The sequence below is a fragment of the Pholcus phalangioides genome, unplaced genomic scaffold (assembly GCF_987345545.1).
Source record: "Pholcus phalangioides strain wild (caught in Gottingen) unplaced genomic scaffold, Ppha-v1.0 ptg000013l_1, whole genome shotgun sequence".
NCBI lineage: Eukaryota > Metazoa > Arthropoda > Arachnida > Araneae > Pholcidae > Pholcus > Pholcus phalangioides.
Window position 1 is genome coordinate 29,247,500 of NW_028301606.1, and position 17,534 is coordinate 29,265,033.

The 17,534-nt window shown below is 33.2% G+C and overlaps 1 protein-coding gene across 4 annotated transcripts in view; it reads left to right on the forward strand.

Moving 5' to 3' along the window:
* Positions 1 to 17,534, forward strand: part of LOC149078933 (GATA-binding factor 2-like) — a 277,805-nt gene that overhangs the window by 131,109 nt on the left and 129,162 nt on the right. For 3 of the 4 annotated variants that reach the window (XM_089241157.1, XM_089241156.1, XM_089241160.1), the window contains one exon: positions 8,832 to 8,927. The gene's annotated coding sequence lies outside the window, so the exon portion shown is untranslated. Of the gene's footprint in view, positions 1 to 5,385; positions 6,099 to 8,831; positions 8,928 to 17,534 lie in introns of those variants that run through there. The other variant, XM_089241158.1, reaches the window with a different exon arrangement.

The following is a 17,534-nucleotide window of genomic DNA, read 5'->3' on the forward strand; positions in this document are numbered from 1 at the left end:
GCAAAGTGTATTTTTATTCGAACACCTAGACGTGTTCCATTAAAAGAAGAAAAATCTTCGTGTTGGGTGACCTACCTGAAATGAAACACCCAATATAGCGTAATAGGTACTCATATATGTACATAAGACCCTTACCGAGATTGCTTGTTCCGCTGTACGGGTTTCAATGTAGTTACCCGCTGAGGCACCCGCGGCCTATCACATCATCCACGATGAAAAATAAAATAACGACGTGGCACGTACTTGACCTTTGATGTTACGTGATTTCGATCAACCGTGTTTTTCTTACCGTAAAAAACCTGGAAGAGAGGCCTAAACATACATCAGTATGGAATTGATTTAATACTAAACGACAGTGTGTATTGCCGTTTTTGGGGTCATTTTTATATATATCGAGTATTATCTATTCTTGTTGAGAACCGATAATCAGTTGAGCCCGGATTATATACAAATGCATATGCATTTGTCAACGAGACTTGGTTAAATTTTCGAAATCAAGAAATTAAGTTTATCTTTCTGACATAAATTATGTTATGATAATTATGACTCTATATTAATTAATTTTCGTCATATAAATATATTCATTTCACATAATTTGCCAAGCATATATATTTTGTGAATTACTCGCCTGTCACAATTTTTTAGCGAAAATTGGCAACTTCACTTGCCTTAGACAACTTTTTTCCTAAAACTGACAAAATATACTGCTTTTGACAATTTTTTGGCGATAATTGATAACTAAACTTGGGCAATTTTTTGTTTGAAGTTGGCAACTTTACTTGCATTTGGAAATTTTTAGCTGTAATTGACAACTTTTCTTGATAGTTTTTTTTTGGCCGTCATTGTCACCTTCACTTGCCTTTCGCAATTTTTTGCCTGTGACTGCCAACTTTACTTGAATTTGACAACGTTTTGGCCGTAATTGGCAACACAACTTGGTGTTGGCAATTTCCTGGCTATAATTGGCGATATCCCGTATGAATTCTGTATTTTTATGAAAGAAATATGGTCGGCAACTGTATTTATCGAGCGGTATGTATTAATTCTTTTACACTGGAAGACCTGTCACGGGAACCTGTCGTGGAACCTATTGACGGGCCACATTTGGCCAAAGAGCCGGAGGTTGTGCACCCTTGCTCTTTATGATGAATAACTGAACCTAAGTATATACGTATTCAAGATTCATCGAAAGACTGGTTATTTGTGGAGATGAAGATTACAAGGAAGAAAATTCATCACTGCCCCCACGGGGACTCGAATCCCGGTCTCTCGCTTGCCGGACCGGGGTTCGAGTCCCCGTGGGGGCAGAGATGAATTTTCTTCCTTGTAATCTTCATCTCCACAAATAACCAGTCTTTCGATGAATCTTGTATTGACAAGTGGAGAGGACGTTTCTATATATACGTATTGTCTCACATATCATAATTCAAATGTTGAATGTCACCAAAATTTCTTGTTTCGGGTAGAATCCATACTTCGATTTTCCAAGGAGTTCGAGAATTCACTTTCTTATTTTCCACTAAAACAAACTGACTTAACGAAGCAGAAATTTAATTAGTTATCAAAAAGTATACACCTGACCGTGAAACAATTTATAGACAAAAGAATGAGATGAAGTAAAAGTAGTTTTACCTGACCTTGACGATTTGACACAAACTGGAAATCAAACGGTTAGTGAGTATTAGTGAGTATCGCGTTCAGCATATTAATAGCTTAGTTGGTACTCGTTACTTTTAATATATTTTTCCGATAAATTAAACCTAAAAAATCTGCCCCGCTAATGAAGCCATTACGACTCGATCATGTATCAAGCTTTTATATATATATATATATATATTATTTTATTTTAAGAGAACGTCGCCGCGATTTTTGGGACATGTTCTTCTTCTTGTTATTTCTTCTAAAAAAAAAATAAATAAATAAATAAAATATAAATAAATAGGGAAAAGAAGAAGTCCGCAGTGTGTTGGAAAAGTTTTTATTTTCGTTCGAAGGGCAGCTTGAAATACGTGTTAGGGAATTTATGGTTATAGCGTGTGAAGTTTACGATGGGGAGTGGGCTGCTTAATGACTATCGCTATGACTTTTATTTTTTTTTCCAGTCCTGCCCTAACCAAACCACTTGATTTCCAGTTCTGCTCGAGTTCAATGCCTTATAGAAAAAAAAAATATATATATATATATACACACCTATATACATTATAAAGAGAAAGGGAAACTACCGCAATAAACATTGATGACAAACGATTGTGGGCGATGAATACCGATTAATGTTTACGTCTACTAGTTAGCTCGCGTAAACTAGTAGCTTTGGAAGTGGGGGGGGGGGGACTTCCATATGTGTAAAGACTAACTACACATAAACGTGAATAAATGTTTATTTTAGATTGGTATAGTCGTCTGGAAATAAGAAGTATCTTCGAAAATATAATCTTTTTGATTGCTAAACTCCTCTAATACATTTTCTTTTTAAAAGAAACTGGACTGTAATTGTGTATGGCAGGAGAAAGAATTGGTATTGAGGCTGAACTGATTCTTTCGCTTGTATTGGTACAAATTAATATGAACACCTAGTTTATTTATTGATAGTCATCACACATCTAAAAGTGTTGAAGCTATGATATCTTTATTCTTTTATCAATTATTTACTGTTACTGTATTAACATATTTTATTAACGATGAATTTTGTAGAAATGCGGTTGGTTTGGTATTTTTTCAATAAATTTATCGTGGATGGAATGAATTGTTGGTGAATTTTTCGGGTGGGAAATTCGATGGGTTTTTCGTTTGTGAATTGTTGGCGAATTTTCCGTGGGTGAATGGTCTGTAAATTTTTCATGTGTTAATTTACCGTTTGTTACATATAACTGTGGGTTAATTTTCCTTGGATGAGTTGTTGTTGGTGAGTTTACCGGACACTATTTCTTGAAAACTATTTTGTGCACTGTACAATAAAACTCGTTAATGACGTTCCCACTTAGAATGTTTTCCCGCTTAGTACAACTCATTTTCATGATCCCAACTATTATTTATACTCATTGATGTTTTCCGTTTGAAGCGTTTTCCCGCTTACCACGTTTTTTCATGACGGTTTTATGAGAAACATTATAAGCGAGGAATCAACTGTGTTTTATTATCCTTTTTACTTTACTGAATCATCATTGCTTTAATACTGAAATGGATGCTAGTCACTTCCATCAACAAGGCGATTGAGAAATTTCTTTTTCCCAAAAAAAAAAAAAGACAATTTCTTTTCATTCTTCAATCAAAATTTGAAGAACTTTTCTGATTTTAGAGAAAGAAAAATATTTTAGCGTCTTTGTGTAATACCTATCTACATAATACGTAACATTAAATGTTAACATCAACAGTATGTTGTGAAATAGTGGTCTTATAATCATACCTTCATCTCATATACATTTTAGGTCAACAGTGTAATTTTTCCCTCCTCTAAAGTACTTATTAATGCAGAAGAGTTCCATATTAATTGGTATTTTTCTTTTCGATCAACAAAATCCTAATGTGATGTGAATTCCCGACATCAATTCATGATACTCAAAAACAAATTCACAGACAAAATATTTATAATCAGGCAAAATTATAGAATTTTTAGTTACGCTTATTTTCATTCGAGTCGGATTGATGTAGTACAGAATATCGAATGTGGATATGAACGTTTGCCGGTGAATTGAATTTTTTGTCGAGAAATTTTATTTACCGATTTTTCCTTTCATTCATTAAGAAGGTTCAGGTGAATTTTTGTGGATGAATTGTCAGCGAATTTTTTGTGAAATAATTGTTGTCGAGGTTTTCATGAATGAATGGTCGGTGAGTTTTTCGTTGGATGAAATTTTCTGTCGAGGAATTATTGTCGGTGAATTTTTCGTAGATGAACTGTCAGCAAATTTTTTGTGGAAATCATTGTCGGTGAGTTTTCCGTGTATGAATTGTTGTCAATAGATTTATCGGATACTATTCAAATCTATTTCTGCTCCCTTATTTTATACACATTAATTATATATATATGTTTCAGTCTTTTTTTTCTTTTCTTCATCGAAATTAGGGAAACAGCATTGCTTGAATCCTGAAATGGATATCCATTCAATTTCCCCAACAAAGCGATTGAGATTTTCCCATTTTTCTTGCCTCAATCAATATATCGAAGGACATGAAAGAATTGATACCTCCAGGAACTTGACTGATTTTGGAAAAAATAATAACGCTGTATCTCTTTGTAGTATCTATCAACATTATTCATAACATTGAATGTTAACATTAACAGGATGTCGTAAAAGCGTGATATTATATTGATATCTTTATCTCATACGTATTTAAGCTCGACAGCATAATTTCTTCCCCCCCCCCCCCAAACTCCTTATCAGCGGATAAGAGTTGAAAGTTCCATCCTTCCATGTTAATTGGTATTTTTCTTCTCGATCAACAAAATCCCGATGTGATGTGAATTCACGACACTATACGGAAGTCGAGACGGTGTTGCTCCATCTTCTTTTGGTGATTTTTCTTCCTCACTTTTCAGCTATTTTACGCCTTCCACACCAATCTATTTTCACTATTAAAAAAATTGAATAAGACAAAAAGCAAAAAAAAAAAAAAAATCGAAATTTGACAGATAATAAATCAACCTTTTTTTGGAAACAAGATCCCTACCTTTTTTTCTTTTTTTTTCTTCCGATTCCCACCTTTGGGGATAAGAAATAAAAATAAATTTAAAAAAAAAAAATAGTCCCCAAAAGTTCAATGCACTCATCAAGAAATCAATGTCAGTTGCTCCGTTGCTGGACTTTTAATGTTGTCATGATTTATTCAAAATGTCAAATGTCTTCTTTTTCCCCTACCCTTCCTTTTTTTCCCCTATTTCTTTCTGTAGACCTAGAAAAATATGACACTAGGGCCGAAAAGGATAACACAAAAAGAATTAAAAATAAATAAATACATAATTCTTAAAAGAAAAAAAGCTTGTAGGAATCACTAGTGTCACATGCGCCCAAACTCTTTTCGCACCCTGAATCCACAAGTGTGAGCCCCGGAGCAATGAAGTCAGTGAGTTACAAATGACTCTTGCGGCCTTGTTTTTTTCAAGGCTGTATGAGACGGGCCTCCGAGCATTGAGCCGAGCCGACCCTACTACTACTACTACTACTAACCACTACTTCTTGTGGTTGTAGTAGTTATAGAAAGAGAGAGAACAGGGCGGACTAATTATATACCGTTTTTATATGTTTTTATTACTTTTTTATTTATGTCTCGAGAATGAACAGTAGTAGTTTTTAGTGTCCTACTATCTCGATAACCGCTACCTGCTTTGCTCATTGACTCATTGATTGAGATGGTGTGTCCGCGTTGGAATAGTTGCCCAACGTCCACGTGGGTCTTTTTTTAATGGTAGGAAAGAGAAAGGAAAAATATTAATAATATTTTACAAGGTGGTGTTGTACTATTTTGTCTCGTCGTAGTGAGTATTAGGGTGGAATGAATCATTATGAGAGCTAAATTAACCGTTCGCATTCTTTCCTGGATGGATTTTCAAGATGACGGTGGGCATGTGTAAGAAAATGGACAGGATTTTCTTTTAGAGGATTACTTTTTGAATCGAGTGAGAATCACTTAAAAAGTGAATTGTGATGTGTTTGCGCTTGATTTCCATGTGTGTGTGTGAGTGGCTAGTACGATGCCATAAATGAAGATGTGATTATGTTAATGATCTTGAAAGTATGGGGACATCGTGATTATAAGATGACTGATGATTATGGATTTAACATTGAATTATCTATGCCCTCTATATAAAGAATAAATTTATATTTATTATCTGAATATACTTTTACTAATATCAATTATGATGGAGAAATTTCGATTCAAGTCACTAATTGATCCCGCTGGCAGCCTGAAATGTGAATCTTGGTGCCGTAACTCATTCAGTGGATAGAAAGAATTCAACGGATTTAGTTTATGTTGTGTTCAGTGATGTTGTGCTCAAGTGAGAGTAATATATTCATGGAATATTTGGTATGCATCATGTATTTTTCCGGAATTTTTGCGTCGATGCATCCTAGATTTCCAACGCATCAAGTCTTGAAAAAGTAAGAGAGAGAGAGAAGAAATCTTTTACCTTTAATCTCTCCATTATCTTAATGATATGTCATATCTTGCTATGCATATGTCTTCCTTTAACACATAATTATCAATCATCCATATTCACTATAATGACAATTTGTATTTAACCCTTGAATGCATGAATTTCTATTAAACATTTAAGTTTAAAAATTATCATTAGTATATACTCGAACACAAGAAAATAATGTACAAAAAAGGATAATTTAATATAAATTATTGCTTATGTTATGTTATACGATATATATGTCACGGTAAATGTGATGAATCGGGTTATTATACATAATAAACCGGTTAGCATGCATAATTCACTGAGCATTTTAGTAAATTTGACAAATTTCCTCAAATTTATCACTTTTACCGGTGGTAATGCATGCCCAAGCGTCATTGGTAAATTTAATAACTACTAAAAAAATTATAAATTTAGCCGGTGATTATGCATAATACCCACGCTGTAATCGTTGGTAAACATGATAAATCGTACTATATGATATATTATAGGCCTATATGATAATTCATATAGGTATTCACCAATTACACTAAGGTGTTGCATAATCACAGATAAAGGGCATAAATTTCAAGTATTTATCAAATTTACAAATGGCACTTGGTTACTATGCATAATTGCCGGTAAAACTGATAATGTTTTCAGTATTTATCAAATTTACGATACTTGATTACTATGCATAATAGCCGGTAAAGGTGACAATTTTTAGCATTTATCAAATTTATCAACGACGCTTGGGTGTTATGAATATTCACCGGTAAAAGTGATAAATTTGTCAAATTTACAAGACGATTGGCAACTATGCATAATAACCGTTTGCTATATATAATAACTGATTTATCACATTTACCGCGACATATATAATTGAATAAATTGGTTATATTGGATTCAGTTTGTCATATAGAGAGAGTGTGCATTCTTCTACAATTTAGACAATTATATGAATGAATTCTCAAAGAAAATACATCAATTTTTGGGGAAAAATACTTTTTCCTCGTATTTGAATTATGATATACGATTGAATAATACGCGCTATATATAATATCGATACTCTCTATTATATCTGTAATGCAGACTTTCAAGGAGAACTCATTGTTACTTGATAATTTAATTCATTTATGTGCATAGCATAAAAGCTGTATAACTGTTTCTGGGAAATTATTACTATTTTCTGTTCGTTTTCCTGCTGGGATGTATTCTAATGAGACAGTCATTTTTCTCATGCGTGGAAGGCATTCGGTCACAGTTCATGGCCACTTAAATCCAGGGTCTTTCATCATTCAGTGGGGAGTATCTGATAAATCAGTTCCATCCATGGCATAAAATTCGATATTTATTATTGAATCTTTCTACTTGAGTACATCTTCGAGAAACTATGAAGTCGAAAAAAATCGATTGCGAAAATTTGATTGGTTAACGGAGTTTGCTTTTTCAAAAAAAATTCATTCAACCCATCGAGTTAGGGGTCTTCAACCCCTTTACGCGTCATGATCATGTTTATTGCGATGGCGATATATTAATTATATGCATTAATTTTCCGCCACATTATTACGCAATATACGGCTATTTTATTTTATTTATAAATGATTTATTGTATTGATACTAAATGCTTGATGTTTGCTGATAATGTAAAAAATTTTCACGTTATTAATAATGTCGATGACGCTGCTAAATTACAAAAATCTATTAACAAACTTAATTTATGGTTGTAAATAATAAGTTGTATTATAGTAGAAAGCATTCTCCACTTATATATGATTACAGTATTGATGGTCAATCAAAGGATTCATTGTGTGAAGGATTTAGGTGTAACATTTCACAGTTCTTTTTCGTTTAACCAACATATTTATCATATTGTGTCTAAAACATCCAGAAGTCTTGGTTTTATAATTCGTAACAGTAAGCTTTCTTACAATGTTGAAACTATCTTGTTGCTTTTCAATTACTATGTTCGATCTGTTTTGGAATACTGTAGCATCATTTGGAATCCGCACTGCTTATTTAATATATAGTTAAAAATGAACGTGTTAAAAAAAACAGGTTTTTACACTATTTTTATTTTAAGAAGCATCAGTCATATAATCATTACTTATCTCAAACGAAATACTTCGCTCATCGTTCAGTTATGATTCACTTGAAATTCGCCGCCTCAGAGCCCTTATTAAGTTTTTTTGTAAAAACTCTTCACTTTGATATTGATGCACTTGATATTCTTAACCTCATTACTTTTTATTGCCTACGAATCAACTTTAGATGCCGTAATCTTTTTAATGTTCCTCCATATCGTTCTAATGTTTTGAAAAATTCTCCATTCTACCGATTTCTAAAATGCAGTAATAATAATGATGTATATTTTTATTGAAGATTTAAATTTTCATCTTATTTTTTAATTTCATATTTATACATATGTTTTTATCTTTATCTTGTGTTCATATATGCAAACTGTAACTGGGTTTTTGTCTGTAGTTTGTATCTTTAAATAAATAAATAGTATTTTTATGGGCTTTTTCCAATAGTTATTTATTGTTTTTTTTAAATATATATTTATCTTTTTTTTTAATTTTCATTATTTTTTTCCAATGACCTTATTGGGTAATTTGCCTGTTGTGGATTTAGATTTAATATTTGTATAAATTTGTTAACTTGAGAAATATATATTGACAACTTGATTATTTTTTTTCCAATTTCTATTTAGGTTAATCGATTTCAAGTGGAACGAATGTCAGTCGGTACCGAACGTTCCGTATCGAATTGTGTACTGCAATGGAAATGAACTGAAAATAAAAGTAATGTGAGTAATACTTTGACAATATTTAGAACATAAATACAATATCATTCGTGACTTTTTATTAAAAAAAAAACTCATGACTTTAATATTGAATTACAGGGAGTTATGAAATTCACGCACATCATACTTTGAGAACATTTTTCTAAATGAATGAGACTATTCAACAGAAAATAACAGATTAAACTTATGAATTGACACATTACCTTTAATAAAAGTTGAAGAAAACGTAGAATTTACGATATAAATGATGAGCCTTTCTCCCAGACACATAGGCGCTTTTTTTTTACCAGATTGCTCGAGACTTTACGAAATCTACGATAATTAATGAGTGATGTTGCATTAATTAGGTTGGTCTTGAGTTCATCAATCGCACGTGGTTTATTGCAATATGCCCTATTTTTAAGATAGCCCTAAAGAAAAAGTCCTGGGGGGTCACGCGTCCCGAGAAAGAGGTGGCTCAAGTCCGCGCGTAATGAGTCGACAAAAAATTCAGTTAAAACATAACTTTCTTTTGACGTGTGGCACTATCCTGCTGAACATTCATCTCTGTTCAACAGTGAAATGAATTGAGTAATAATGTCTGCGTAGACTTTGGCATCAACAGTGAAATATAAAAAAAAAATGTCCCACAATCCTGCGGCGTGATGTAGCACACAACCAAACACTTTTTGTTTTCTTTTTTTTAATCAAGTAAGGACTATTCATGAATATGAAGGTTCGTAGATGAACAATACTGAAAATTCGGGCTATCTTAAAAATATGGCATACTGCAGTGATCCACATGCGATTGATGAACTCAAGACTAACATCATTAATGAAATATCACACATTTATTCTCGCAGATTTTGTAGTCTCGAGCAATCTAGTAAAAACAAATGTGTCTGTGTGTCCGGGAAAAATGCCAGCATTTTTTGCCTATATATTGTAAATTCTAAGTTTTCTTCAACTTTTATTAAAGGTAATGTTTCAAAGCATAAGTTTAATCTCTTATTTTCTGTTAAATAGTTCATATACTATGATGTGCGTGAATTTCGAAAGTGAAGTTGAAAGAGAAACATTTTGTTCGGTGAGATTACGTTATACCAGAGTGAAATTAGTCTTTCCAATAGAGGTAAAGAGAGATCCATTCGAACAAACTATTTTTTCATTGGTACGAGCACATTATAAAATTGTTTGAGAATATAATGATTAATACTGGACTTACCTTCGTAAAATTTTTTTGAATAGAAGGTCTATACGTATTATTAGACATTGAAAATGCCATTATTTGCATGTTATTCCTTAACTTTTCAAATCTTCAGTGCAGAAATTGATTAAATGTTAAGAATAAATATAAATGCTCTTCAATATCCCTTTCGATTTCTTAATTATAATGAGAAATGAATGAGGTATCGTTGGAATTAATTAATGGCTGTTTCGGTACTTGGCAAAATCAATACAGTTACCATTTCTTGGTAATCAATACACGTTAGAAATCGATTTATGTGTTTAATTTAGTTTTAGACATGTACATTTGCGGAAGAATATTATTGTATCTTTCTCTTTTTTTTTTCTTTTTCTGTTACAACATAAACCGATCATTTGAATCGCATTCCAACGTTTTGATGCAAATTAAAAGTTTTATGACATTAAATATTACACATATTATTTGGAATTAGAAATGAAGTATATACAAATACAAATACAACGCCACAACAGGCAAAATGCCCAACGAGGTGGCTGAAAAAAAGATGATGCCCATAATGATGTGGATGTTATATATTTCAAAAATATAGCAACCCAATTAGAAATGCAATTAACAAAAATTGTAAACAATATATACACATGATAAAATATTATACAACGCCCATAAAGAATACTTATGGTTGTCTTACTCTAAGTATGGATAGCTTCTCGATTTACCCCAACATGTTTATCGTATTTCTTTTTAAACGTGTCAATTGTGTTACAATTTACTACCTCCGGGGGTAAGCTATTCCATTTATTAGCAACCATATTAGGGAAAAATTCCCTGCGACACCATAGCCTTGCATTGTCCCTCACCAATCGATACTGGTGTCCCCTTGTAAAAGCAGTCGATTGGCGGTGTACTAAAAGTTCATGGTTCATCCTATCCATCCCATTGAAAATTTTGAACGCTTCGATCATATCTCCTCGACACCTGCGTTCATCCAATGTAAACATATTCAAAAAATGAAGTCTCTCTTCATAATTCAAGCCCCGTGTGCCAATAAGCACACTTCTCTGCACCCCTTCAACCACAAGTCTATGTCCCTCTGTATATATATATATATATATATACATAGGTATGGTCTCCAAAAACTTACAGCATCATAATTATTTTTTACTTGCACCTCTATTTATATAATTAAGTTTTTATGTAGGCCTACTTGTACCTAAATCGGGCTTCTGATCATACTAAGCGTTTCGACAAGGAAAAAGTATCAACAAAATTTTTCTTTAAACTAAACATTCAAATAATTACATTCAGTTTAAATCAAATTTATTATTCAAATAATTACATTTAAGTCAAATTTAACATTCAAATATTCAATTTTAAATCAAGTTTCAACTCAAATACTCAAAATTTCAAATCAAGTTTTAATTCAAGTAGGCTATTCAATTTGAAATCAAGTTTTATTTCAAATATTTTAGGTATTTTTAAAATTAATAAATTTAAAAAGTTAATAAATTTTTAAAATTTGTGTTCAAATAATCATGCCTACTCCAGGTAAATCATTACAAATTGATTTCTTCAGAATTCAATGATGCTTTTCATCATGTTGAAATTTTAAATAAGGAAATAATTTCCCCATTTATATCGGGAAAAATTTTCCATTTGCATCATAAAAAGCCGGATATAGCAGCTTTATACTCAATTTTTTTTCTTGTACTGTATTCAAATAATTGAACCTTCCATTAAATCGATTTAATTTTTTTAGATAGTAAGAATAATATAAGATATGCGATTAAAGCATATTTATAGTTAAATTTAAATTTAAAACAAGTATTTTAATGAATTTTTCATTTTAAAAAAATCGCTGAACTATATTGGAATAATTTTGCATGAAAAATTTGTTTCGTAACTCCTCCCAATTACGAAATAAATATCAAATGGTATAAGGGAAATAAACATCTTAACAGTATATTCTTCAAAGAAATCTTTTCCTTTTAAAATCCTCGTAAGACAACAAATGGTTTTTTCTTTAAACAGATGAAACAAATTAAACAAAACTCTTGCACATCATTGGGCGACTCCTAAAGGATTTTAAACATTATTTATACTATCATTTTCCAAGGAAACGGATAACAAACTTGGACTTATTAAACATTACAACTTGTAAATCTCAAGTGCTAATGTTGAACTTCATGCACCAACATATCTGGTACAATTTACACCAGTGAATAAATAGGAAAAATGAAAAAAAAGGGGAGGGGGGAAAGATGGAAAAGAGTTGACTAACATTTCGGGACAGGTGAGTTTAATTTACCTGTTTATATTCATGACATGAGATATCTGCTATCATTTAATGAAGGGAGGGAGAGAAAAATTAAAATTAATCACTCTTTTCTTGGAAGACATTTTTTTTTTTCACGGCGATAGGAAAATATATAATTGGAATAAGGCGAGTTAAATACCTTTTTGCCGAGAGAGAGTCCTCCGCTTAAATGTTCTGAGACACAGACCTACACGTACGATGTCGCAGCACGTAAGAGAGAGATAGATCCTTAAGTACCATGAAAAAAAATAATAATAATAAGACAAGAAAAATATCGGAAGACGATGATGATGATGACTTGAGAGTCGCAGCAAAGAGAGATGGTCGGTCTTTTGCAGTTCGTCACGATTGTCTTCGCTTGAATTAGCCATTTAGTACGGTTTAATGTCACTTAATGTTCCGCCGCGTATATTAGAGCTGTAGGCAAGTTGGAAGAAGAGACACACACATGCAGCTGGGATGAGCGAAACGGGACAAAGATTGGCAACCCGACTGCCGCTCTATCATTGACGAGATGAGACTAATAATAACTGGAACGTTTAAAAAGCGTCCAGTGGCTTCTTCCGAGCGTCCGTTGATTAATAGACGGTTTAAAAACTTCGAAGATTACTTAATGTTTGGGACGAACCACAAAATAAATATGTTGTCTGACACCCATCGGGTAAAAGGCATAGCTTATAAACGCACGTAACGAAACTAATGGAAGTATAGGAAGATGATCTCTACCTGAGACAATTATGTCCACGACGACTGCAATAAGTAGGATGTGCAATCGTTAGAAAGACCTGCAATTTTTTTACTTTTTTTTTTTGTTTTCTTTACCGATTGCGTCTTTATGTTGTTTTTTTCAAGCTGCAATTATAGCCCGAAATGGATATTTACGCCATGGGAGGCTCGGTCCACGAGTTAGCTGCGAGGTGCAAATGATTTGTTTATCGTACTTGACGTCTTTAAGAAGCTAATGCATGGCGTGAGTTTGATTATTTTGCGGAGAAAAAGTTCGAAGACCTTCTCCATTTAAATCTTTTTTGATGTAATGATTGTGGTCTTTCTACTCATGACTTATAAACTTCCAAATCTTCAAAATCACTAACGTCCAATACCGATAATATTAATGAATAAAATTTCAATAGCCGTTCCACATGATTGTTTTGTTTTTGTATACAGTAGTTTTAGTATGCAGAAGATTGTGACATGTGAAAACATTTTATAAAATTATCCTTGCTCCCGTAAGATACGATATTACATGAATCCCACCATAATAGTCCACTGAAATTTTGATAAATTGGAAAATTTTCATATCAAAAGCCATAAGAATCACAAAATTCTGAGAACACCTAAAATACAATTGTATTTAAAAGACTAATTCCGCAACTTGATGTTTATGCAATGAATTCGACGGATTTTGATAGAATTACTGTAAGTGTTATGAGGAAAGCATAGCTTACAAATTATGCAAGGTCGGACTAAGAGTACGGCCACATCAGGACCGTAAAATTCGATCAAGATCCATTGATTCGTGTTCCATTGTACTTTAGCTGCTAAACAAAGCCTAAAATTATTTCAATTTGTGGATAGATAATCATGAAAAATATGTGTTTTACGCTTTAAGGGTCCCAAAGCCAAGACTTTACCGGTACTCTACAATGATTCTCTAATGAATAGAGCAAAATTTTTAAAATACAAATAGCGATACATACAAAATACAATAGCTCGTCTGCAGAAAATGACCGCAGTGCGACAAAAACGATTAAATGATCAGGCTGCCAGACTGTTGCTCCAGTTCAGTAGTGGTATTGTGCCGGGGTGACCTTTATTACCACCATATATAAAAATATACATGTATAAAAGCTTTCACAAGAAAAAAGTTTTTCCTTCTTTTTAAAAAACTTGACTACTAAACAGGGCCATCTTAAGAGCATCATGGGCCCCCGGGCCAAGTGATTTTTCTGAGGCCCTTCCTGGCCAATTTTCAAAAAATTCAACTACTTCTCGTTTTTCTGTGGCCCCTCTTTTCTTGAAGCCCCACAAATTTATGTTGTTGTTATCTTTTCTAAATCGACATTGTTAGTACGATTAGAAAACGCGCTTTTAGGTATTTATTTGACGCGAAAAATTGTAATTTAGGAGTTGATTAATAAATTAAATTCAGTTAGATGTATTGAACTTCCCCCCCCCCCCGATAAAGTTGTTTACTTCATTGCACTTTCGCGTCATAGAAAGTGGGAGCATCAATTACTCAGCAGTTTCGGTGATTCTGAGGTGCAAAATACCCATATAACAAGACGCATTCAAAAGAACGAAAACAAGTGACGAAGTTAAAATCAAATTCAAAATTATTTTCAGCAAATTTTCAAAGAATATCGTTGTAGCGGATTTGAAAAATCTCCGAAAATATAGTTATAGAGGGATTTATCGTAAAAAAATATATCGTTGTATCGAGAGGAATGTAACAGTAGACTATTAGCAATTCCAGACAGGATTTGAAAAAAAAACATCATTGTAGAGGGATTTATAAGTATATACCGCTGCATCGAGTATCGTTGAAGCGAGGTTTCACTGTATAACGAGTTTCTTCTTGTATCTTACTTCTTCAGTCATCTTGTTAGACTGGGATTTTCTGCCTGTTAAGGTCTGCTTCCGTTGTAAAATCCTCGTTCAGGTCTACCACCTTCTTATCCTTTACAAGATTCTATTCCTTAGACCTCTTTTGTAAATACAGTCGCCTCCCGTTGTAGCGCTAAAACCCGCTTACCGCCACAAATTTTCGGTGAACAAATCTTTCGCATAGGGATTATAATTCCAAAAACCCGTTATAGCGCCAATCAGTTATAACGTCAACTGTTGTTTTCATGTACACAAAGTCTGTGTCATTTTCAAGAGAATTTCCACATCTCTTCCCCCATTATTTTTTTTCTGAAAGGAGTTAAGGATTCATTGTTTTTTCATTCCACTGTTATTATCAGTCAACATAACAATAGTTTAGAGCAAGAGAAAATGACTTGAAGAAGCGAAACGCTATTTTGACTATGATCCGATATAACGCCAAACTCATTATACCGCCACAATTCTTTGGAACGGATGGTGGCGTTACAACGGGGGTTCGACTGTATTCGGCTAAGGACTCCAAACGATAAACTCTACTTGTCTTACCGGCCCTAATTCTGGAGGAAACACTCTCTAAAGATGAGAAGGTAGTACACCCCCCTGGTTCAATAAGGCTCGAAATATTCAACCAGAGCCGTAGATTTTTATTGGGTGTTGGCCGGTAGCTGATTGGGACAGTCAGTGCGAGACGTGAGGTGTTGATTTATTATCCGTAGTGGCTATTAACAACGAGAAGAAGGAAAAAATATATATATCGCTGACACAATCGATTAAATAAATAAAAGAAAAATTTTCGATCATGGAGGTTGGACACTAAATGAACGAGTGGGATTTTTTTTATGTAGGTACATATAAGGGGGGACCTCACCTTTTCTTCTCCATCTTTCTTTATATGCCTATATATCGCTTCTTATACTTTTTTTCCTACTTCTTTCTGCGTCTGTCTACCATGAAATGCCCCGAAGAGGTTTTGACAGATTATAGTATAGTGGCCACAAAAAGCCAATTCTCCGTGACTTGAATTTAGTCACCTTTGACCCTCGTTCATAAGAAAATCTCGCAAATAAAACTAAAAATAAATAATAAAAGGGAAGAGAAACATTTAGTTAGCTAGAGAGAGAGAGAGAGATGATCGTCGCTTTTACAATGCTTTTAATATATTTTAAGTCGTTGCCAAGTCTCGTTAACAGCCGAATTCCCGCTGTTAACGATCTCGAGATGAAAGAAAAATGGGCAAATAAGTAAAAGGCCGAGATTTATAACCTATTTTTACAATGGTTAGGGGAGGCCGGAATTCCTCGGCCGCGCGTGCCCGTGTGTGGGTTCACGTATTTATTATTATTATTACCACTATCATTATTGCGAGTGGTCAAGAGTGTATTGGGAATCGAAACATTTCTAATAAGACTGGTTAATGAGAAATTCAGACCGACGAAGGCGGAGAGGAATCGTAAATCGTTTTCTGCGCGTGCATTTGTTAATTAACAAATTTTTTTGGCCGGCAACTACTATATATATATACAAGCTGCAGGATAAACTTATTTTTCACCTCATCAAGAAACTTCAATCACAGATGATTTGTGAAGTTTAATTGTAGATACCGCATCAACTTTACCTGCAAAGATGCAATTTCTGCTATCGTTTCCCCTGCATATTCAATACTCATTTACATAATTTCAATTCAAAAAATAATTTTTGAAGCCACAGTTGAAGCAGTTACACAACAAAGAATTAAGTTGCTTATGCAACTCAATTTCAAACCTCCAAAATACAGAAATGTCCTGTAGTTATGCTATTAGTCGGGACCGACAATAAGCGTGTAAGTCGAGTTCTTGTAAGTTGGCATTCAATTTTACGTTCAAGTAAATTAAATATTTGTTAATTAGAGCCAAAATCTCTGAAAAATACCAGTCTTTTTGAAATATACGCCATCATCTCTTATAATCCTGTTTATAATTTTGATTGCCCATTGGCGTTGATTGTTTAGATTTTGTTCATCTGTTGCATGATTTCAGATTCACGATCGATTTTATGTAATTTGTTTTTGTTGCTTTCTCCCAAAGCGATTATGTTTCGTTGTTTTTAATAAAACTTTCCGGATACACCCATCCTTTGGGAATGCTTCAATATCTCTCCAAAATGGGAAGCAAGGTGTGTCCGGTCTTCAAACGTCAATGTCTTCTTGAAAAAAATTGCTATCAAAACTAAATGTTTTTACATACACAGTAATTGAAAAATTGTAACCAAAATTCTCAAGTTACTCCAAAATACTTACCAATGAACATCATATGTAGTGCAGTTTAGTATTTGATAACACTCTGGACCGACCAAAAAAAAAAAGTAAACTTCTTGTGTAAAATCAGGATAATTTTGCTGTTGTAATTTTGCAGGATGTTTTTTGTATAATCTCAAGTGAACTTCCAAGAATGTTGTGATAAAGGTATCCAACTACGTTTAAAACGTCATTTTGGAAGAATATACCGAGTTTTATTGCTGTGGTCAG